The sequence below is a fragment of the Parasteatoda tepidariorum genome, chromosome 9 (genome assembly GCF_982258835.1).
Source record: "Parasteatoda tepidariorum strain Cologne lab strain chromosome 9, Ptep-v5.0, whole genome shotgun sequence".
NCBI lineage: Eukaryota > Metazoa > Arthropoda > Arachnida > Araneae > Theridiidae > Parasteatoda > Parasteatoda tepidariorum.
The window spans coordinates 2,722,701-2,749,049 of NC_141763.1; the positions used below are offsets into that span (position 1 = coordinate 2,722,701).

The 26,349-nt window shown below is 26.8% G+C and overlaps 1 long non-coding RNA gene across 9 annotated transcripts in view; it reads right to left on the minus strand.

Annotated features, from left to right (window-relative positions):
- LOC147803250 (uncharacterized) overlaps positions 1-26,349 on the minus strand; it is a 72,626-nt gene that overhangs the window by 14,466 nt on the left and 31,811 nt on the right. For 4 of the 9 annotated variants that reach the window (XR_015428954.1, XR_015428953.1, XR_015428951.1 and 1 more), the window contains 4 exons: positions 21,633-21,721; positions 8,193-8,260; positions 7,516-7,575; positions 5,203-5,336 (listed from right to left, as the gene is read on the minus strand). This is a non-coding gene — a long non-coding RNA (uncharacterized LOC147803250). Of the gene's footprint in view, positions 1-3,951; positions 4,185-5,180; positions 5,337-7,515; positions 7,576-8,192; positions 8,332-16,862; positions 21,722-26,349 lie in introns of those variants that run through there. The other 5 variants (XR_015428950.1, XR_015428949.1, XR_015428955.1 and 2 more) reach the window with 4 other exon arrangements.

Consider the following 26,349-nt stretch of genomic DNA (forward strand, 5'->3'; position numbering starts at 1 on the left):
TAATAAAAATAAATTCTGCACAAAAAAATCAAATTCAATTTAACAAAAAATAGCTCAAAAATAATATTGACCCACCGGGGGAAAGATTAGGTAACAAGCAATTGTCTTTAATTAAGACAAATAACCTATTAAAAATACACATAAAGCATGCAAAAAATTTCGCCAAATAATGTTTTTTTTTCTTTTCTGAAAAAGTTCCCCCCAGAAGTTTTTTTTTTTACGTAAATGAACATTTTTTTTTGGAAATATCAACTTTGCCATTATCTCATAAAAAATAGAAGTATATTAAATTTAAAAATATTTTCATAATACTCTTTGTTATCTTGTTTTCTCATTTATTACTAAAATAATACTAAACATTTACATTCATTATGTAAAACATTTACAACAAAAAAATGGATAGTTTTAAATCAAATATTGAATAAAAATAAGGTAATTATTTATACTTAATTCATGAATTCATTAAAATAAATAATACAGATCTCAGTGAGCAATGAAGTGAACTCAGTGAACTGATGTGTCAAAATAATTACTGTTTTTTGAAATAAATTTGCCTTCAAAGTACAGACTTCGGATTTTTTTTTTCTTTAGATACATCAGAAATAAATCTGAAAGCTAATTTAGATTATAGTTTAAAAAGTCTTTATTAACAAATTTCCTAACATAAATTTCTTTTCCTTCAATTTTCTAAAGTTGTAACACCTAATATTTTCTTCATGTTTCTCATGGCCAATCATAAAAAATGAATCATATGACCAGAATAAAAATTGCAATTTAAATAATTTTAAAATCACTGAGGTTTAAAGTAATTATTTCCCTATTTAAAACTTATCTTTAAAAATTATACTTACATTTAAATTATAATTATATTTTGTTAAAAAATTCATCAACACAAAAATTGTAGTTGGGTATAATATTAGGCAGGAACCCTACCATGAGCTCCATGGAATGAAATTCCATTTGGGAATGACGTCACGTTCCAACGGAAATTATTTTTCCCCACCACGAACACCTTGGAAACAGTTTCTTGGCTGGAATTGGAATCGGTTTCATTCCAACCAGTCTCCGGCACCTGGAATCGTCGTTCCATAGAGGGAATGATGAATTTTTAAGGACTAAATACGATATTTCGTCGATGAATGTCTTAATTTTTTTCTATTTCATAAGAGAAGATAACAAAATTTCTAAAAGATAAACGTGCCCGAGCCATTTTCAAGACGATAATTAAAAGAGAAATGTTTTGTTTCATTAGTATGTGTGAACGAAAAGATACTTTCAGAGTTAACTAAGAAATTACGGCTAACTAAAAATAATTATGCTCTCATTATATAATAATTGTTACTATTTCTATGTTATTATTACGGGATGTATTACTTGGCCAATACCTTTTTCTGAAGTTCCAATCATTTCTTTTTTTAATTTTCTTTCGATGAACTTTTAATTCAACAATATTTAACTTCCTTTCGAACGATAGTTCTTTATACTATACACCAATGGCAGCACATTTAAAAGAATTTTTTACAGGCATGATGTATTATAAAGTAAACAATTTATTTATAATAAGAAATACAAAAAAGAATAAAAACGTTTCAAAAAATATTTATGAAATTTGTATTTATTTCTTCTCTTACTCATTTTAAAAATTTTTATTCTCATTCTTCCATTAAAATAAAGCTGCGCAAGTAGTTCCCTGAACTATAATTTTTAAGTATTTAATACGTAAAATGATTTTACAAATCACGAAAATTTTTTTACGCAGATCTAGAAATTAATTTCTTGTGAACATATTTATTTAACTATCAGTAAAAACAGTCACTTTTATAATGTAACAAATAAACCAAAGTAATAAGCAAAGTAGTAACTTTCTAGTCATTCATATTGTTACAATTTTAATTGAAAACTAATGAACTTTTCTGAAATAAAATTAATTTCAAAGTGATCAAGGTAAGCGTTAATTGTTTTGTCTGATAAAATTTGAATTCTTTCTGGAAATTAGTTTAGATTTAAAAACTAGTATAATTAGTAATCTATCTACTTGCAGTTCTCAGGCACGAAATTTTGAATCTTAATTCATTAAAATATGATCATTATTTTAAGAGTTGTACTTTTTAAAAAATATTTAAAATAAATAATGAAACATATTAAGAGATAGATCAGAAATATTTATTATGAAAAAAGGATTTTATTTTATGAATTATACATGATAAATATGATAGTTTTTAATTAATAAAACTATATGTATAATAAATTGAAGAATATTTCAAAGTGTTCGCAGTTCATGTTTTTTTAGTCTAATGAAAACAAAAAACATTATAAAAATAAAACAATAAGTAGTCAAAAATATTATCTAAATAGCAGAAGCTCGCTTCGTTTTACTCATGCTAACGCTGCCAAACTCAAAAAGAAAATCTAAAGTAAATTGTGTGATTGGTTAAATTTTAGCCACGCCCTGAGAGCGAGTTATCGTGGAATGTCTGATTCCAAGGGAGTGTTTATGGTACGGTATTGAGCATTCATGGAACCAAACTTTCCCAGTTTCACTTTCCAGCCGGGAATCTTCATTCCATTCCCGGTAGTTCATGGTAGGGCCCCAGGTGAAAAACTGAAAACTTTAGCCAAAACGCCATCTTCTTCACGTATGAATAAACACCAAATTTACAAAATACAGAATATGAAACTTCTCATTGAAAAACAAATTATGAAAATAATTTTAGAAACTAACAAGTAGTAGGTAATAAATTCTTTAAAAAAAAACTAATTATAAAGCTTAAGAACACAGATTCTTTTCTTTTAAAAAAAATAAGTGATATAATTCAAAGATGATATGAAAAACTTGCGATACCTATGATATACTAAAAATTTAGAAATGCAATAAATATTTCTTTACGTTTTCATTTTAATATTTATCTGTGTTTAGAAATAAAAACTTGTTATTAAACGAAATTTGAAAATATTTACAACATTTAGATAAATGACTTAGTTTAAAAGAAAGAATGTGTGTAAAATATTCAATTTACAAATTTTTTTACAACAATGAGCTCATAAGTAAATAATCAATTTATTTAAAAAAAAAATTGATATCAAGAATCTTTATTTAAATAATGATAGTAGAGAATAAAGAGAGTAGAACTTGTAAAATGTAAACTTTTTAAAATTGTTTGATATTTTAAGAATGTAACAGAAAATAATCAAAGTTTAATTAGGCTAAACTTAAAAGTTTAAAAATAATGTTTGTAAACAAAAAATTATTTTAACTTAGGCAAATATACTTTCAAAGAAATTCATTATACTACACTTAATTTTAAAATATTTAATTTTCACTTTTTTCTTAAGCAATCAATTTCATTTTTAAAAACAAAATAATTTGCCATTATTTGAAAGGTACCAAATATTAAAATAAAAAATTAGATTATAACTAAAGTAATAATAAATAAGCTTTTACTAAACAAAACAAGTTTTTTTAAAATCAAATTCAATAAAATCTTAACAATTACAATTAATAACTAACAGATTTTAATTTTGATATTTCAATTTGATTTTAACAAAAAAATTTAATTTTTGAAATATGGTATAATTAAAATAAAAGCTAAAAATAAACATAAGATAATTGTTACATTTTTATATAAATTGACATCACATGAAGAATATATGTTAACAAATACTGAAACTGAATATAAACAGACTCATTGAATATTTTTGACTGGTAATTTAATAGTCAATATAAAGAAACAAAGAGTTTATAACAAAGGAATATGGTTAAATGATATTTAGAAAAAAGAATTTAAAAAAAACTGGGTCAAAGATTATATTCTTTTATTTTCAAAAATTTAATATAAAAACTAAACTTTAATTTTTTTCAAAAATTTTTTTCTTTCAAAAAATGAAGTAGAAATAACAAGAGAAATAGTTCACACTACTTTTTGTATATACAAATAATTACTTATAATTATTTATTTTTTCTTTATAATTTTGATTCATTATTAAATTATAAATACAAATATCATGTGTATCAAATATTGGTTTTGGATTTACCAATGAAAATAATGTTTTAAGTCATTAAACTTAATAATGCTGGAACAATCAGACGACCTTTCTGGGACACAAACTTAACAGATTTTCATATTACATACTTTTCTAAAGGTATTGATTTACCAGCTAATCCTTGTTTTAAGCTTGGAACTTTCCTAAAACAGCACATAAAATAAACTGCTTAATATTTTTAAAATTCAAGAGAAATAATTTAAATGCTACGCAGAAAAAAGAGCTAAAGTTCCAAAATGAGATAAAATTATATTACTTTAAAAACTTATGATCATAAAAAGTTTTCCGCAATGATATTTAAATGTAGTCTTGTTTTATAAGCAAGACCTTTAATGGAAAATAAGAATAACCTAACATAGAATGGAAATTAAAAAAATAATTAACATAAGCACTTATTTTTGTAACTGCCTGAATAATTGCTTCATAATATATATTTCAGTTCTTAAACAATAGCCCTAACCAACTTAAATAATAGTGTTTTTAAACTTTACTATCAATTATAAATTGTTGATGACCACATAATCAATGATGAACAAGTAAGGATATGACGAAATAAACAACATTGCAAGTACATAAAATATACACAACAGCAGTAGTTTACTTTTCCTCAAACTTCTTTTATTTATAACACAGCTATAAAGGTATAATTGGAAGGCATATCAGCCTGGTAATTTATGAACATAAAAAACAAACAGAAAAAAATTAAATTCTAAAAATATTTTAATGTTTTTTTCAGTTTAAATTATTCAAATTTCAAATAATCACTGAACGCATGTTAACAAACAATATTTGAGAAAAAAAATTATTTTTTAAATAAAAAAAGATCATCAGAATCATGCTCCTCTAAATTATGTATGTCATTAAGAGTGTCCTAAGAACCTGTTTGTATAATTAGAAAACATTTTTAATTATTTTAACATTTTTAATTATGTTTGTATAGTTAGAAATTTTTTAAAATTTTTTAATTCTTTAAAAAAAAAACAACAAAGATTAAGCAGTTTCAAGAAAATCTGAAAATATTATTCATTTATTAACTAAAGATATCTAAGAAACTATGTAAGATGCAAGAATTCTTAATAGATTTTACATTTACAGATAAAGACAAGCATTTCTATAATCATTACTAAAATAAATCTTACTCCATGATTTCTGAAATAGTACCTTGTAATTCTGTTTTTCCTTCTTCTACCATCATAGAGAGAATTGAAGCATGAACATAAGTATAAACCACCGGAGACCACTCTAATCTCAATATATCAGAGCATTTTGCTGCTTCTTTCCAATCACATTCAAAGCTAATCGAAATATAATAAAGTTTATCATATAAACAATGTATGTTCACAATTATAAAAGCAAGAAGGTAATTAATTCTGAATGTTACCGGTGGCACCACACCAATTCCCAATAACCAAGATAATGACATTTTTTACACTCTTGCTGAACATTAATAGACAGTTGATATGTGTCAATGGCCTAAATACCCAAAATGTAATTCTTAGTACAAGATGATAAATACTATCTACACTGGTGGACAAAATTAAGAGATGGAAAGCATTTTCGCATATTTCTATGATGCTATATTCTCCTACGACGCACATTTTTATGACGCTATTTCTGGACGGTTATTGATATGGAGGGAACCTGGAACCCGATACCATCCCAGGAACATTATCGAAAGGGACCATTATGCTGGTGGAGGACTCATAGCTTGGGCAGGGATCATGCAAGATACCCGCACACCGCTCCTATGTGTTTGACAATTGATCCGTTAATGCCCAGAGGTACAGGCAGGAGAACCTAGAGCCCTATGCGCATTTTTTCAGGGACGCTGATGGCCCTGAGTTCATTTTTATGGAGGACAATGCGCGACCACATAGGGCTCTCATGGTTGATGAGTATCTGGAAAGCGAGGATATTCAACGAATGGATTGGCCAGCCAAATCCCCTGACCTGAATTCTATTGAACATGCTTGGGATGCTCTTGGGAGAGCTATAGCGATGCGCCAACCTCCCCCAGAACCATTCTGGAGTTCAAAATTCCTCTGGTGGAAGAATGGGAGGGTCTTCCACAAGTCCTCCTTAACTCCCTTATTAACAGCATTCATACTTGTTGCGCATGCTGTCTGTTTGTCAGGGGTGAACATACACCATACTAGAGGCAACACACACTCTACACGCCTCACTTTTATAGTAATCTTTTATCCTTAAGTTCAGACTACATTGGATTTATTGGCAATAGGTCTCGCCAGTGAATGGCACTTTCATTTTTGTTTCGCATACTTTATTATCATGGAATAAGCTATAACCATACCAAATTTCATTTATTTATATTTAGTATTTTTTTTAGATATTTGGGAAAATGTCTTCCATCTCTTAATTTTGTCGACCAGTGTATTTTAGATAATTTATCATCTATAATTATGTGAATAATAATAAGCATGATTAATTAAAAAATCTCAACTTCTGAAAGTAAGGAATATAAATATTAATAAAAATGATATAATGAAAAAATAATCATTAAAATGCATATTATTAAAAGTAACAACTAAGAGGAGAGTTATTTTAATAGGACATAATTATTTTTCACATCAGTAACTAAGAGTTGATAGAAAATAAAAGAAAAACTTGATATATCAGCAAAGCTGTGACTTATGTTTTTGCTTGTCTTCAACTTTGAGATAAAAGACTAAATTAAAACTTTGTTTTTTCATATTCCCAATTTTAGGCAAGAAGGAAAAATAGCTGCTAGTAAAAATATGATTATTGATATAATCATTTGCTTGGGATTTTTCCTTAGTTCATGTTATCCTCTAAAATGTAGTGCACTTAAGAATTCTAAATTATAGAGATTTAGTGTTGCAGTATCAATTTATGCAAAGTAACAGAATTGCTCAAATTACATACTTAATATTTTAGATTGGGGCAAAAGAACAGTAAATAACGATGAGAAATAAGAGCAAATCCACATACATTTATCTCAGGCATAAGAGTAGAAAAAAAAATCTTAAATGACCTATCAACTAAAATCATTAAAAAAAAAACAAAAAACAATATTTGCGTAATAATTTGCGCAAAAGAAAACATTTAAATTATTTGCATACTTATTTAAAGCCTTTTTACTTTATACTTAGACAGTCAAACAAACTGTTAACTTTCAAAAGTAAATTATGATTAAAGAGAATAAAATAATAACAGAGTAATAAAGTCTAAAGTTTAGAAAGTTGAAGCCAAAATCTGAAATATCTAATGCATGTGTTCTATGGTGAATGGCCAATTTTATCTGTGACATATGCATGAATGCAATTATTTAACACCGTAAGTTTAAGTAAAACATTCTTAAATGAATGTAAATAAGACAATTCTCATTATACATTACCATACATAATACATTATGAAATTACAATAAATCCACAGGTCATTATTTAAAACGTAATTTAAATCATGAATTAATTGATAAATATACAAATGATTTACCTCATTAATTTGTCCTTTCTGCATTTTTATTCAGTCAGATAAGAAAATGAACAAAGCTGCCTAAATAAAGAACAAATTCTTACTATAAATTATAATTGTTTTTCAGCAAGAAAATCTTGTTTTATATAAATTATAATTATACAACAACATATTTTATTGTAACCAAAAAAATTAAAGTTAAAATTTTTAAATCATTTCTCAAATGTTAAAATAATTAAATGAGTGGGGAAAAAATTCTTGTTTCAAAAAAATATGCACACTTTATATGAAAAATAAAACATTTATGTAAAAAAAAAAGAAAACAGGCAAAACCAATAGTTTTAAACATCACATGAATCACTGATATGAACAGAATACAAATATTCGTCGATTACAAAAAAAAAAGAAAGAAAAAGAAACTTTTTTTTAATGATTGATCAGCGATTTTATGAACTTATGATGATGAACTCTGAATCCTTCAAAAACTTCTGATTTTCCAAAAACATGTAATTATAATTTTAATATTAGTAAAAGAATTTTGGTTTAAAAAATTAAGTAGCTCTGTATTTTACACCAATTATTTCGTATAATCTGAATTTTACTTTGTTTCAAAAATCAGAAAAAATAATTATTCAAAATTTAGAGTTTAAATTGTAAAACAGAAATATTCAAAAATTAAAAGTTGGATGAAAACTTACTTCTGAGTATCTGGAGAGCATTTCTTGTATTATTTTCTCTGATGTTTCTATATCGCCATCTCCACAGTCTGGAATAAACATCAATATTGAATTTTATAACTTCAAAATACATTGAATAAATGTTGTTCTGAAATAAAATCTGAAAGTATAAAACATTCAAAATAAAAACCTTACATATGGTCATATAAATGAATATAAACAAATCTTAAGGAAATTACAACTTTTTTAAAAAAATGCCAAATTTAAAAATTATATAGTATAACCAAAAGATTTTTTTTTTTAAGATTTAGAGTTGCATTTGTCATAATAAAGAAAACTGAAATTTAAAATATACATAGTTAAACATGTTAGTATAAAAATGTGATACATTTTGAAATGCATGTAAAAGTGTTTAATATAGAGAATGGCCAAAAATAATGCTTCCTAAACTGAAAATTACATAAAAAGAGCTACAGAGTTAAAGTCAGGTTAATATTACAAGCTACATTAATGTTATTCTTATATAGAACGTCACTCTTTGCGCAATTTTGATAAGAGAAAAATTTGAATTTCTAGGAGACCAAAATAGAAACATAAATTGAGCTAAAGCCCTCATAATCATAACTCAGGGTGGCCACTCAAATCAGGTTTCAAATTCCCCTGATTTTTCCAGTAAAAATCTGACAATTTCCGGGTCAGCGTGTTTTTTTTCCTCCTGGAGTGTAGTAGAAGAAAAGTGTCAATATTAGTGTATTAGTCAGTATAATAGCGTAGTATTTCATTTAAAATGTTATGTTTTAAATATATCATCTCGAATAGATGTGAAGGAAACAATATGTCTAGCTTGAAGAACGCTTTTAATGAATAAAATTTTTTTTTATGTGTTAGATAGTTTTTGCGCAAAATGTACCTAATAGCAATGACCCAAAGCAACTTTGGATAAGTACTGTTTAATATATTTTTATTAAGCAAAAGAAAATAATTCCAGGTGATCAGAAACCAATAAATTTTTACATTTCTTTACTTTCAATATAGAGCCATTTTATACTTAATTTTATCCAGACAATGCTCTTTATAAAATTCACTGAAATAATTTTCTTTAAACCAATATCATAAGTCAAATGTTTAAATAAAATTGTTTATTTCAAATTAGCATTATTATTTTGAAAATTTTTTCAATTTCTTGTTGTACATTCTATAGAAAAAAAAACAAGATAAAATTCCTTAAATTTTATTCTTTTTCCCTTCTTTCTTATTGGAAATTAGAATATATTAAAAATTCCAATCTAACATAGTTTCCTAGCTCAGATGAGTTAAATAGTTTTGTTTTTACATCTGGGCAATTCCATGGTGTCAGAAAAAAATGTACATACATTTCTTAGAAAAACTATCCTATAAAACAAAAGTTTATAATCAAACTTTTACATTAAATATTTAGTATATCATAACTTATCAAAAAACAATTTGTTTTATAAAAACTGATTATTAACAGTTCAAATTAAATGGGTTAAATTGTTGCTGTCAGATGTGAATCGCGCAAAAGCAAAAATGATTACTAATTTGCAAAACTCTGAATTTGTTTGTAATTTAAATGTAAACTTGTCTGAATTTTGAAGCTGACATTTGAACAAAAAATTCTATGCAGTTGTTTGTGAAATAGGATACATAATTTATTTGAAATTTTTTACTTCTGTGCCAGACGTAAATTACTCAAATTGGATAGAAATTTAAGTCAATGCTAACCATTATAATGACTGAAAATTACTTTAATTTTAATCTTAATGCTACAAATATTATTTTTTAATTAAATAGCTTCTTTAAATTGTCTTTCCTGTTGGAATGGTCAGATTAATATGTTTTATAACATTTTCCACCTTATAAAAGTTAGTTGAAAAATCACTCATTTTAGCTATGCAACATATATTAACAACAATGTAATATATTAGCATCAATGTAATATATTAACATCAATGTAATATATTAACAGCAATATAAATAAAACTCATATTTAAGCAATATCATTTTAAAAAACATGGAATAAAAAACTTTTTTTTTTAAATATGGGAAAAATTTTATACTGTATTGTTAGCCTATAACAAATTTTTCTGGGCACAGGAAACATTATAATCATAGCTTTATTTATTGCCTGCATAAAATTAAATAATCTTTTTGTAGCAGACAATATTAACCGATATGGCTTTTACTTCCATTTAGTGGCATAGCTAGCATTGAACAAGAAAGAACATATGTCCGGCTGTAGTATAAAAGATGGGTCAAATTTTTTGAATAAATTTTTATATGAATTCCCGAATAAATTTTTGTCTCTTTTTAATACCCCTTCTCCAGTTTTGTTGACCAATTACAGGCCCAATAAATAACTAATAATTTTTACCCCATTTACCTAAAGATTGAATAGGATATGAGTTATTGTTGTAGTTTGCTATGCAAGTAGGTTTAATATTTCCCCCCCCATAAAATTATTTCTCTTCTTTACTTAAAATAAATAAATAAATAACTATAGAATGTTCAGAAATTATTTTTTCTCTCAATACACACATTATTCAAGCTCTAAGCAAAATGATTGATTTAAAATGTTCTAAATGAAATTAAATTGTTACTAAAAAAATTAAAACCGAGATGCTTATCTTAAATAAATAAATAAAATTAAATTAAAACTGAGATAGTTACCTTAAATAAATAAATTAAATTAAATTAAAAAAATATATTAAAACTTCATTGATCAATTTTAAGCTATAACATAAATAACTCAAAGTACAACATAGTTGCAAAAATTAGGTTACTGAGGTGAAATACATTATTTTAAATTAACCTTAAGGAATATTTATATTGTTTCTCTTCATATTTTACTTATAAAGAAAAGGTGAAATAAAAGATGAAAATAAATAAAAAACAAATGTAATGAAAAAAAAAAAACAGTGGTGTCTGAGTGGTGCGTAAAAATAATTAACTATTAATTTAAAATAAACATATATATTATTATCAAATCTTGCTTTAAACAGAAAAAATAATTTTATTATATTAAATCCTGGTGCTACAGTACAATTAATGATGTATTTTGGTGTCACACGTAAAACATCAAAAGTATATCTTGAGAAATTTTTTTGTAAATCAAAATAAGAAATGTTTCTACATATTTGTGCAAGATAACCTGTTTTGTTATAGTTTACTTTAATTATTATTATTCCTATTTTCTCTTTAGTGTGAATTCTTAAAACTGTACTTTGTTACAGATTCTCTTACCATGGATGAAAATTTGAAATGATGTTGCCCTTCATTTAACAGCCTATGACTTATTGAAAACTGATATTTATAAGTTAAAAATCTTTATTTCTAAATCTTCGACTTTTTACCTTGGAAATAATACTTAGTTCACTTAATATTAAGTTTAAAATTTTGGTCATCTGGTTGCCCAACTTGAAACCTGTCCCTGTACAGTGCAAAACAAAAAAGCAAAGTTTTGTTTTCCTTCTTTCTAACAAACAAATTTAAATAAAAAATAATTCCATTCTAAGTTTATATGTCATTTAACATGTTTTCCATACATTCCTTGGTTTTGACAGCTTTACAGGGTAAAAGGAGAAACAATTTCGGAAATATCAAAATAAAATTTATCATGAAATCCAGAAAAAAATAATTCAATGGACAAAAGCTTTCAAAAAAAGATAAAAATCTTTTCAAGATTTCAATTTCATCTTTTTTAACTTTTCAAATTTTCAAGATAAAATCTCTAATTAAATTATGAACAATTATTTTTTGGAGAATTTTATAAAGTTAAAAATACTAAAACATTTTGAATAATTTTGTTAAAAGAAAAAAATACTCCCAAAGTATCGGAACAAACTTGAACAATTAATGAATTCAGCCCACAGATTAAAAGAAGATTTAAAGAAAAAAAAATTAAACGCTACTTTTATAAACAGAAGCAAATATCCTAATCCTTTCTTCCACATTTTTGCCTTTCTTAAACTGCATAGTCCCATAATCTCCAAAGAGGAAAAAGATTTCTCCATTCATTTCGCAACACAAAAGAGTTTGCAATGGTATTCCAGTTTCGCAGGAATTTTAATGAAGAGAATTTTAATGCAAGAAAAGTATTACTGAGTTGATGATATTTCAACTTTTTTTACGATAAATTTACGTCTAAATAAGCGTGGATGTAATGGATGGTAAAATAATTTTAATTAAGAGAAAAATTCCAGCTTTTCTTTGGAATTCCCTGATTTTTCCAGGTCTTAATCCAAATTTCCCTGACTTTTCCAGTTTTTTTCCAGTATAAAAAAATTTCCTCATAATCGAGGATTTCCTTTCGAGGTGGGTGGTCACTCTGGTTTGAGTCCCATTGCGGCCAGATTAACTGTGGGAGGTTTTAGTGGTTTTCTTCGCCGTGTAACGCAAATGCGGTTTAGTTTTATCAAAAAAAGTCCTCCATGGAGGCAATTTCCCCCTATACTTGATATCTTGTTTTCTGGATTGGGCGCAAAATTACAAATCTACGTAGTTGAACATTGATAGTCGTAAATCCAAAACTGGATCTGCTGTTTCATGACTGTATCAAATGACAATATAAAATAAAATTGTCAAGGAGGAATCACGATGGCGCAGCGGAAAAGAAATTCCCCTCCCAATGAGGTGTCCCGGGTTCAATGATTGGTCTATGTGGGTTTTACTCCCGGTTTGCAACGACCAGAAAGTTAAGTGTAAGATTATCACTGTTAATGGGTCAAGGGTAAAAATCGTTGGGCTAATCATATAAGGTTTTCTGTTTAGGTAAAAAAATATATTTAACAATTATTGTCATTTATTGGAACTTCGGGAAGCATGTTGAAAATATCTTTTAAACAGTTAACAAAAACAGCAAAAATATCACATTTGGAACAAAAAGTTACTTATTACTATATTGTACTAAATCCTTTCTTCATAAAATGGGAAACATATAAATAATAGTAATTAAATAAATTTATCAAGCCTCTGATTGAAAGTATAATGACATTCTGTTAACAAACAGTTCTGTAAACCTATTTCTTGAATAAACAAATATGTAATATATGAAGCATATTTTTCTCATTTGTAATGTGTACCAATGTTATGGAGTAAAAAATATTTTTTCTTTTACATAAAATTTTTAATTTTTTTACAATTTTTACAGACAATTTCAATTTTAAATTTCATATTACAATTTTTAAATAATGTCAATCATGCAAAATACAATGTAATTTTTTTTCCTAAGTGTGATATAAAAAATTTTAGGATAGTTTTCGGTATTCAAAGTACAAATCGAATATTAGGTTAAGCCGAATAATATACTGCAGGGAACAATACTCAGCTACTTTTTTTAAACTTCTAAATTAATACCAATTTATTTTAAGATCGTCAATAAATTATTGTATTACGAATTAAAATGCCTATTAAATCTTTGAATGAGCGAAATGCTATAAACAAAAAAATGAAGAATATTTTTATGAATGCAAATTGATAAAAATCAAAAAACGCTTGAATCAACTAGTATTCATCGAATTCTATCACAGATAAAATTTTGGAAGGGGAATAATGTGGCGTAACTACCACTACAAATATTAAATACCAAAGCACTAGTATATAAGACACTTGAATCTATCTTGAGGTACCTTCTGATAGATGACATAGTCTACTCAATAAATTTACTTCAGTATCTCATGAACTTAACTACTATCCTCGATAACAACAACTGGAGAAAAAGATATAATTTTGAAATATCCTTAATAGTGATGATATCATTAAATCTATTAAACTAAGTAGAATGAGATGGGCTGGGCATGCAGTGAGAATGAGCCCAGAACGTACAGCATAAAGAGTCTTTATTGTAACCCCCTCCAATAAAAGGCCAAGAGGAAGGCCTAAAAAGGGATAGAAAGATGGTGTAGATGAGGATTTTGCCATCCTAAAAGGAAAGAACTGGAAATCAATTGCTGGGAGAAGGGCAGAATGGGAAAAGCTTCTGAGTAAGGCTCACAAAGAGCTGTTGTGCCAATGCTGATGCTTGATTTAATGATTCAATATTATATATACATAATTTTATTTCCTAGCGACGTTATTGAAATTTAAAATAACTTTTATGTCTGGAAAAATGAGTACTTACATCATATTTACTCCGTTAATCACAAAGCTATGGGACTAGTAAAAATAGGAGTCTTTATTACTTAAAATTGGAAAAAAAATTCTAAAATAATTCTACCAAAATAAGTGAACATGAAAATATTTAGAGTAAAGCTGTTAATTGTTTCAAAAGTTATAGAAAAATTTAGATATTTTAAGTTCAATGTGAGCTTTTGAAGCTATCTTGAATTTACAGAAGAGGTCAGAGTGGTACAAAACTTAAACTATGCTATCTAGACAGGGAGGTGTAGTTTCTGATGAATTTGTTCATGTCAATAGAACCAAAAGTTTAATAGTTAATATGATTTAATGAAGAAAAAAACAATACAAATTTAGACTGATAAATATTTAAGCATCAGACGCTGCTGTCTGAGCAAGTGAGGTAATGTTTCGTAAGTTTCCTTTATTCTAAATTGAACATGATCAAAAGAAAATAAATAATTAAAAATGTTGTTTTTAAATCCGAACCAAGTAGTTGGCGCCAGAACAGAATTTGAAGACATTCAAATAGTCAATGATGAAATAATAATTTCTCTCAAAAGACAAGAGCTTTAAAAGCTTTGTATTTTAATTTGCACTTTTCAACGCTTAGCTGTCAAGCGAAGTTATGTATTTTTTCATGTGCTTTTTTTTTAAGTAATATCAAAAAAGGCAAGACCCAAAAACCTAGATTTTAAAATTTAGAAGTAATAAGAAAATAAGAGAGAAAAGAAATAAGTGTGTAAAAAAATACAATTTTACACATTTGTGTGCTTAAAATTGCTATTAAATAGGTCCTGCATATTGTTTTGTTCTGAATATGATTTAAAAAAAAGCCAAGAATACAAAAATAAAAGTTTACGTATAAAAACCTTTAAATTACTATTTATCTAAAAAAAATTAATTAATATGCATCAGATATAAAAACAAGTAAAGGTATTGAAGTTTGAAAGTTTCATAGTTTGGAAGTTATAAGGGTTTTTATATGCAAATAGGTTTAACTAAACATATTTACTTTTTATGCACAGGTTTGGATTTAGCAATTTTTAATGTACTATGATCATTTTAAGTACTCAACGAACTTTTCCAGGGTGTGTAGCCAAACATCACAAAAATAAGTGAAAAAAGTACTTTTTAAGCACTCAAAAAATATTTTTAAGCCCTATATACTTTCACAAAATATGAAATAATTTTCAAAGACCTTACATGATCCAGATAAAATAACTAGTTTCTAACAAAGAACTCCAAACTTTAAAATTATTATCATCCTCATTACTTTTCCCCATATCTCATAAGGATAGATCCCATATCTTGTAAAGATAGGAACACAAATCCACAACTTTCTTCCAGTTGGCATTCTAAGTAATATAATCATGCAGTACCTGCCTATTTTACAATACCTAGACACTTTAATAGCTGCAGACATTTTAAAATAGCTGCAGCTGTTTGGAAATTAAAAGGGTGCATTGATACTTTAACTTTACTGAGCACTATGTATATATACTGTATTAGTTTATTTCATTATATAGAAGCTCCTCTGATTTTGATGTACTTTAATTTAGGACAAAATAAACATATGCCAAACACTTAAATGGTTTAATAATATCTGACTCTTACTAAATAAAAATTATCCATTAAAAATTATACATTTAAATAGTATTTGAATACGGACTTATAAGTTTAGAAATCTAACAAAAAGTTTTTATAATAAAAATTTAGGGTAAGTCAATTTTCAAATAAACTTTTCTTTTGAAGGTAGATATTTTTTGCAAAATAAGCTTGTTTAACTAGTAAAGTGCATGATTATTATAATTTTATGTTGGAATATTTTCTTAATATTTTATTTAAAATCATATGATCGATTATCTTGACTTGAAAAATAGTAGACTGCACTTGAGAAAAAATAAATTAAAACGTAGGAAAACAGAATATGTCATACAATACAGGCTTTATATAGAGCTAAGGAAAAATTTAAGAAAAAATAAGAAAAATTTTTTAAACAGAAGACATATGCCAGACTACTTTTAAAAAAGACAAAGGGCAAACTAAAAAACATATAATTTGGTCTACAGAAATATATAAAAAAATAATTTATTGATTTGTGAAACAATTAATTTGATTTTCTGTGTTTTATGCTTGTTTCAAAATTGAAAGTTTTTCCTGATATTTCAGAATTAATAAAACTCAGAGTTAATGACTCATATCAAACAGGTAAAATTCAAACATATATAGCTAACAATTCAGATTATTCTCATCAAGAATCATATAACAGTATCTGTAGAGTAAATAGAAATAATCATTTTTATGTAAATTAGACATCATATGCATATTTTTTAGTACAAATCTATTTTTAGAGTAATGATGGTTAATGTATAAATGTAATTTTTAGTACTGAAAAGCGAAAAAAAAACAAAAAAAAAAATTAAAAAGAAATAGCAAATAAAATGTATGCTTTTAAAATAAAAAAGGAATTATTAATAGAAAATTTGAGAAACTTCACAATAAAAAGGAAATTTTATAAGAAAAAATAAATCCAATTCTCTAACAATTGCAGCAGGCCTTAAAGTTCATCAAAATATTATGAACAAAACAGTAATTTAAGCACAGTTGCTGGAGAAAATAATTTTAACAAAATAATTTTACAAATCATAAATGAATTCATACTTTTAAAATATGCTTAAAAATGCAGTTAATTATATTATTTTAACTAAACTCTTTTCAGAAATTAAATAGTTATAATTCATAATTAATGAAGCTTTTTTAATGCTTCATATACCATATGACAAATATTAGGCATAGTCATTAAATGTAGCAACAGCTACTTCATAAAATTTATTTGATGAAACTAAAAATGATTATAGACAATTTTAAAGGCATTGTAAATTTCAATGGCATATGGTCCATTTTTGGCCTACAACATATTATAGTTAAAATAAAGATTTTGATGGCATTTGCAGTTTTGGATACTTTTGCAATATTAGAGAAAGTTTTTCAATTTTTGGGGCACATTATTTGTTTCTGGAAGGTAATTTTTCCTTTTTAGAGCAAATGTATTTTTTTTTTAAATTTTTTGGAAATACCAATATCATTCTTACACCTTAAACAGAAATTAAGTCTAGAAGACTATTCTAGTTATAAATAACTTCGAAGTTAACTTACAGCTGATACAAAAGTACAGTCTATTTAAATATGAATCTAAACCCTCTAAATCTAGCCTTTTGTGAAAGTTTATTTATGAACAATGTTTAACGGTGCACATGTATCAAAACAAATTTTCTTTCTTTAGTATTTTGTTATTTTAGATCTTCATATTAATTTCAAAGTATAATGGAAATTACATCTCATTTTTTTTAAGTATTTAAATACAATTGTATGTTATATGAAAGTTCAGAAAAGAAACCATGTCTCAGATTAAAATTTTTATTTAATTACAAAGGATTTATTTATTTCATTTTAAGAGCATTTATGGGAATTTTTTATTAACAGAAAATTACTTTTAGAAATAACAGAAATGATTTGCTCATTTTTCTAAACTCTAAAAGGGAGTATGACACTGGATTAAAAAAAAAAAAAACAATAGAAAAAGTCATGTTAGTATACAACCGTGAAATGAGTAAAAAACAAGCCAAAAAAAATTTTCAAGAAATTTTCTTTAACAAAATCATACCTCTTTATTGCCTATGTTCAGATCTAGATAATTTTCTGTTAATCAGATATTCTGTTATTATTATAATAAAAAATTATTATTTATAAACTGCTTACATACATTCTATACTCCCCCCCCCCCAAAAAAAAAAATTTTCAAAAACCATTTTCCTGGCATGGCACCAGCGATCTTTTCAATAATTACTGTTGTAAAATTGCATACATGTCTGTCTGATTTTTTATTTCTTAACTGCTAAAGACCTTTCTGAACAAGGAATGATTTCCAAAATATTTTTTAAAAATAAGTTTTTCAGACAATTTTTTGTTTACCAATTAAAAACTCTTGCCCTACAAGATTAAGAGTGTTTTCGGAAATTCTTTTACAAAGGAAAATAAATAAAAGCCAATGCAGCAAACATGAAAGTTATAATTTTAAATGCTATAAAATTTCAAAATCCATAGAAAATTACCTAATGTGCATTGCATAAACCAATAAACAGAGCACCCTGAATAACTTTTTATCTAATGATCAGATCTTCATATTCTAGGACTCAATGGTTTGAGTGGGTGACCTCAAATATGCTAAGTTATTTGAGCAGATAATATTTTAGGTCACAAAATCAGACACATAAACATACTTTCTCTGAACAAACACATCCTTTATCTGACAAATTAGAATTATTTACCCCCTAAATGAAGGGGAATATTTCTCGCTATCTCGGAAATATGGCCACTAAAGTTAGATCAGGAGAGCAGTCTAAATTTGGGCCCTTAATGTTAATTTTACTATTTGCATATTTCCCCATAGGAACAGAAATTGTTATGCAAATTAAAAAAATTGTTGGACGCAATTATAAAATCCGTTTAGACACAGATAATTCCATGCAAAAAATAAATTTTAGCAAGTATTTACTACTTTTTATTATTTTATTTAATAGTCAAGAAACTTATGAATTGTAAGGTATACAGTTATTTGCATTATTTTAAAGAATGTAATTTTAAAATCCAAACTACGCAGTTTGAGTGAAATCGGTCCAATGGTTTCCGAGAAATCCTCCTCTGAAAATTTTGTATTTTTAAAATTCGATTTCTCAGGAACCATTTGCTCAAATGTTGTAATTTGCAATTCAAAAATACATTCTTAAAAACAATGTAAAAAATTGCATGTCTTAATGTTAAATTTTTTCCCCGATTATTATTAAATAAAGTAATAAAAATTAATAAATATTCCCTAAACATTATTGCTTACACGGACTTATCTAAGGCTAAACAAACTTTATAACTGCGAGCAAATTTTTTCCTTTTTTCACTTAAAACTTTCTCCAGATATGGCGAATTAAGCAAAAAGATAAAATATTAAGGGGTTCAAATCTTTGGAGCGTTCTCCTGTCAAACTATTGAGACCATATTGCGGCTACCCCCAATAATTTTGGGGGACAGAAATTTTAATTCATCGAAAAAGATATGTTTATTTAGAGAAAGTACATTTTTGTGTCTTATTTCATAATTTAAAATATCATTTGCACTAATTAATTAGCATAATTGAAGTCCCTTTTTGAAGTCATTAAAATTAACCCCTAGAATGTGAAGATCTGAATCATCAAATCAAAAATTATTCAGGGTGGTTTGTCTTTTATTTTGCGCACTGTGTGTTATATATTTATAAAGAGAGAAAGAGAAATTATCTTGCTGTAAAGAAGCGTCAATGTTTTACAAAAAAAAGTTTAAATATTAAAACAAAAAAAGAATCTTAAACTTTTTTTTTAAAAGCCTTTAATTTGGCCAGATTTTTCTACCAACAAGAAAATTATTAAAAATCAAAGAATAATTCTTAAATTCTATTTGAAGTTCTGCAAACTTAGAAAATGCAATCTACAGTAGTTTTTCAAATATTAAAAAATTAGATTACAATTGCTTTATATTTCCATTAACTGTGACTCTTCTTCATATTGACATTTTGTCTCATTTTCATAATTAGCATAAAGAGTGCAGACTAAGAATACTCAAATGGTGAACTAACAGTTGTTCCGTCTTTGGGACAGCGAAAGAAAAAAAATTCAGAGCATTTTTTTTGCAAAGTATTTATATACCAAACTATTAAAAAAAAAAAAAGAAGCAAATTTTGATTAACTTAAATACATTAAAAGTGAATTTTATAGCAAAAGAATTACACAATATACTATTTTTAGTTTCAAAACTTTGTTTAGTCAGATACTTTAACAGTATCCAGTATAATTCCATTAATGGAGTACTGAACAATTCATAAGATTTAGAGATCAATACATATACAATTTTACAGTGCTGTTACATTGAAATAAAAAAATAAATAATCAGTATCAATCAGTTAACATTCTCTTATACCAATGTTTAATTAAATTTTATAATAGAGTTCAAGACTTCCTTAACACATAGACACGCATTTACAGTGAAATCACCTTCACGCCATGAGTAAAGCGTATTCTGCTTCCAATGATATTTTAATAACGTGAGTCTCACGAGAATAATATATCGCTCTGTGTGTTTCCATAGTATCATGTCTGTTTATTTGTGTCCGTTGCTTCTTATCTCGCCACTTCACACAATCAGTTCGGATCAATGAGGAATATTACTTAAAATCTTTACTCTAACTAGTTAAACTTTCGAAAAGAAAATGGAAAACTTATTTCTTAGCGAGTCAAATAGAAGTGAAGAAGAAAGCTTTTATGAGGCTCACAATAATTTCCTTTAATAAATCATTTTTGTACTACTTTTATAAAAATTCGGTGGTTTTGTTACGTCCTGTGAAATATCTTTTCAAATACATACGAATATCCTTCACAAGGAGTTAAATAAGCGCCACCCCAATATGGGTGACGTGGTCTGATCAGAAACTAAGCTGTTATCTGAATATGGGTGATGTGGCAGTCAACATATTAAACAAATAAGTTTAAAGTAGGGTTTCTTGATACAAATCTTGAAACAAAAGCGCAGTGAATGTGTTTCTTAACACTTTTGTGCAAAAGTAATTTAGTGGATAATACCTCAATTTCCCATTTGAAAATGTTACGACATGATAAGTATTGATTATTTTTTAAATTAGATGAAAAAGATAAATCAATATAACTTTTAAAATTACAAAAATCAACACTTTAATGTTTGTTATTGTATTTGCATAAATAAGTTTATGGACCGTGAATTATTTACCATAAAAATTTGATACTACATAAGATTTATTGAGTATCTTTTTTAAAAGTGACTGCATTCCTAAATAATTTGAAACAAAGTATCCTGCAGGTAAGGTTGTATGACTTAATAGTGTATATAAGTTAGTGGTTCATAAATTTGAACCATCGAATAGTGTGCGTTTTAAAAGATGTTGGATTGAAAATTCAATTTTTTCAAAATAATTTAACCATTCCCAAAATAATAGAAAATTCAAACTCTCTTATGGGCAGTTCAGTAATTATAAACATGATTTGTATTTGTAAAAAATGGAATATTCTGAACACACAAAAATCAGGAATATCATGACAAAGTAGATAAAAATCAGGACAATATATGATCAAAAATATCAAGAATATCAGGACAACTAAGAACCCTGAGATGTTCCAAACTCTTAATAGTTATAAAAATAGCATATTATTCATTAAAAAGCATTATTTTGTTCAAGACTTTAAAAGAAAGAAAATCAAGCAAATATTTGACCTTTCCAGCAGGATACACCTTTCAAGTATCATGATCATAAAAAGGGAAGAGAATGCCAGAAGGAGTATCAGAGGAGTGTCCAAATTGTGCTGAAAACATAAACATTTTTTAGTTGACAATTCAAACATTATTAATGAACTTTTTAAGGGGAAATATTTTATAGGAGGTGAGGGTTTGGTTATGTGTGTTAACATACACCCTTCTGGTGGTTAGTTTTGGAGAGATACATTTCTTACAAATTTGTCTAAAAATCTTATTAAATATAGTTTTTAACTAGTCAAGAATTTTTTTCAATAATAATCTGAACCTGTATTCTGGTTTATATCTAGAATTACAAAGTTGTTTAAGTTTTCTGTAATAATTTCCCCCCTCGCTATCTTTACTACACCGGACTAATGTGGACAAGTTAAGGTGCTAGTTACGAATTTGATAATTTATTAAGTAGTCATTTATCATAACTCAGAATGGTATATCTAAAGCAAAAATGAAATCAATTACAATTTAAGCCTTATTGGAGGGCATTTCTCTTAACTAAAAAAGACATTTTAAACAAAATCAATACATTAAAAATTACTATTTAATTCGATTTATTTGATAGCATTGAATCAACTTAAAATTGAATCAGTTTTAATAACCATAATTTTAATTTGATGATGTAATGGTTTGAATGGATAACACGAGGAGAGCATGGTTTAGTGATATTTCCCTCACTGGGGTAATGAAAACCACTGGCAAAAGAGAACCATTTGTTGTTTTAATTTAACGTATGGCAAAAATTCTTTAATTTATCTATATTGAATGGTATTCTTTTATCAAACTTGATAAAACACCACCTTTAAATTTTCTTAAAACTTTTAAGGGATGAATTAATCTAAAGGTTTTGTGCTAAATATTGAAATCATTAATTGTAAAGGTATATTATTTTGCAAAATCAATCATTTGATTTAGGAAATGAATGAATTATATATTTAATCAATATCAAATGAATTATATATTTAACCAATATCAAATGAATTATATATTTAACCAATAAACATTTATTCCATTGGAAGTTGAACAGAGTCATTGTCCACACTACCCATACCACCATTTGTCTACACTAGTAGCATGAAGACATGTTGTATTTGTTTAAGCTTAATACTGGTTAATTGAAAATATACAGAGCAAAAGGTAATATCAAAATAGGCAAAAATGTATAATTTTAAACTTATTGGCACCTCTTTTGAAATAATGAAAATAAAATATGCTATAAAAGAGAAAATATAAAAGTTTCTTTTGCACCTTAAAAACCCTCTTTTACAAATTTAAACAAAAATATTCAGTCTAACTTTACAATTGCATGGAAGTGTACAGTCCGCAAAAAAAAAGAATCACCCTGAATAACTTTCGTTCTAATGATCGGATTTTCACGAACTAAGTGTCAATCTTAATGGTTTCTGGGGGTGACTTCAAACATGCTAATTAATTAGTGCTAACTATTAATTAAGTTTCGAAATCGGACACAAAAACGCACTTTCTCTGAATAAACATATATTTTTTTTTACATATTTGGAATCTAGACATGCAAATTAGGGGGGGGGGTAGAAAAAATTTTAAAAAAATTGGGTAGTAAATTGGGTCGCAATAAAGGTTTATATATTTGGCGATAGTCCAGAAAACAGCCAAAAAAAGTCGCCTGCGCAAATGATTATTTTAAGATAACCCATTGACTAATTCAAAAGAGGAATGCTTAATTTTACTAGATTGCTAGGCAACCAATCCCTGACTGTAAAAAAAAATGAAATAATGTTTCGTGATTGCTCGGAGAGGTTTAATTAGTTGTTAATAGTAAATATCTCGTAGTTTCTAGGCAATAGACAATTTTTAAGCTGATTTCTGTCCAAAATGCAAAAAAAATAATTTTTTAATCCTATTTGAAAAGAAAATTTGAATTGATTTATAAATTATTTATGATTTTCTAAGTTTTTAGAATTTAAATACACGAACTTTTTATCTGATATTATTTAGATTATGCTGCTTTTGCTATATTTATTAGAGGATCTCATACTAAAATCAAATTAACATAACTTATTATAGCTATATACAAAATTTTTGGGATAATCATTTTTACAGCTTTAATAGAGTCTTCGAGGCAAGAAAGTTTGAAGGAAAAAAGTGCTTGAAAATTAAATGTAGATTGTATAGTAATTCTAATGCACATTAACAAGGTTTTCTATAATTTACGATATTTCTTTTTTCTACAACTGAAGGAATTGCTGAATGTTTAGTGGCATTTTAAAAATATTGAAATATGTTATGTTTAAGAATAAGATATTGAAATAATGTTGCATATTGTAAGATTCATTGTTAAAAAATCGCTTCATTCTGCTAGATATTTAGGTTACATGGTTTTCTTCTTTGGATAAAGATGATTAGCAAATAGCATCCTCATGTTTCGATACATTCCGAAACTTATGTTCGTAAATTCACCATAAAATGTCACACAGCATATTCTTCAATTACGATAAGCTACATTTACCACCAAATACTGCTACTATGATTATTTTCGTTTTCTTATACAGGGTGATTCTAAAAAGATGGGCAAAATTTTAGGAAGTGATAGTACACACCCAAACAAACAATTTTTATCAAAGAATGCATGGTCGAAAACAAAACGCAAAGGTGCTGGCGCATTTGGAAAGTTGTTTGATGCAAACGTCTTATGTATAAGACTCCCATTGAAACTGCAGAAGAACTTGTCGCCAAGTTTTCGGCCGCTGCAGGGAAAGTTCGTGATATGCCTGGTGTGTTTCAGAATGTTCACCTATCTTTTCTTCGCTGTTGTACTGCATGCATAGTCGCTGCCGGCCACTGTTTTGAACATTTATTGTAATCACATGCCATTAAATTTGCTTTTATAACTTAATTTCATCGTTCTTTATGTGTTTTTGCCTCATATAAGAACATGAACTTTGACGCCCTTTAGCGGTTTTGCGTTTTGTTTTCGACCATGCATCCTTTGATGAAAATTGTTTGCTTGGGTGTGCACTATCACTTATTAAAATTTTGCCCATCTTTTTAGAATCACCCTGTATATATCTGATACTCTCTTTTTAAACAGAGCTCGTAAGATCCTTAAGATACTGAAATGGGGGCACAAAAACTTAAAAGTTAAAATATTTAATTTCATTAACTCAAAGTATCTGGTCTCAAAACTTTAATTTTTAAGTTAAATATAACTTTTACAATATTGATGCTCTTACGTTTTTAAAGACCACATGAATCCTGTTAAAATATTGAAATGCATATGTTTACTTTAACGAGTGTAAAATCCTTATCAAAATAATGATCAAGATCCAAATGTAAAACAGTATAATTGACGATAAAAACTCAACTGGCTTTTATCGCATATTTCAATATCTTATTCTTAAACATAACATATTTCAATGCTTTTAAAATGCCACTAAGCATTCAGCAATTCTTTGAGTTATAGAAAAAAGAAATATCGTAGATTATAGAAAACCTTACGAATGTGCATTAGAATATGAAGAGGGAAGTAAAAGTCGACATGTTTCGAGAGTTCAAATATAATCACCCATTCTCAAGACTTGTCAGGCTTGAAAAACTTCAGAAAAAAATTCAAAAGAATAAAAGAATTACTGAAGAATCCTTTGAGATATTACAGAATCAGTCCCTGCTAAATATTTCATTGGAAAAAGCGATTCATGAAATAAAACGATGACTGCAGCAACATTTTACAAATATATTGCAAATTTTACTACCCATGGGTAATTAAAAATGCTATTAAATTCCCTATTCCCTAGGTATAAAACTCATATCAATTTGAAACTGAGAAAGTTTTGCTCATCAAAACAAATTTTCTGGTTTAGTTTTCTACCTAATTCATGGAAATCTCCCGTTAGATCTTGAAAACAAAAGAATTGTAAAACAATATGTCGAGAAAATTTTACATCCATTTCTAAATAAGATTTTGAGGCATCAACTGATGAAGTTAAAATGCTTTTATGAAATGCGATATTTTTCCATTCGATGTAGAAAACTTTGACTTTAACAAATGCATGCAAAACAGACACCAAGATTTAATGAGCAAGACAGCTTATCAACAAAACACGTGCTTCGAGAGTAACGATGCACTATTTATTCAGGAGCTTGAGAAGGAAATCTCACAAGTTCTGTTGTAAATTTTTAAAAGAACATTGACAGAAAAGTTTAATCTCCCAAATATCCAATAGCCTGTGCTTTTCTCCATATGGAAGAATTTATTTCAAAAAGAACATTTGGTTCATCAAATTTTGGCACTGAAGCTGATACAACTAGCATTGATAATGAAAGTATCTTGAAAACTGATTTTGAGATAAGTCCTCTTAAGGCATTTGTTAGTTGCAAAAACAATTGGTTCCATAAGTAAATGGTAAGTACTGCTGAAGACCTACTAGATATAAGTCAATGAGAGATGGATTTTACTCAAACTTCGAAACTCCTTTTTCTCATTTATTATCCAGTGAGGAATTCTAGAAATGGTACTGAAAAATCAAAAGAAATTTCGAAGATACATTTACATTAGCCAAAAATTTGGAAAAAAGAGGACGGTTAAATCAAAAGAAAAAGAAATAAATTACTTTTTTGCATTAACTTCAGAAAAAGAACGAAAATTTAAAGAGATTGAAAGAGCTGAAAAAAAGTTCAAGCAGAAAGTATGACAAAGAAAGAAAAAAAA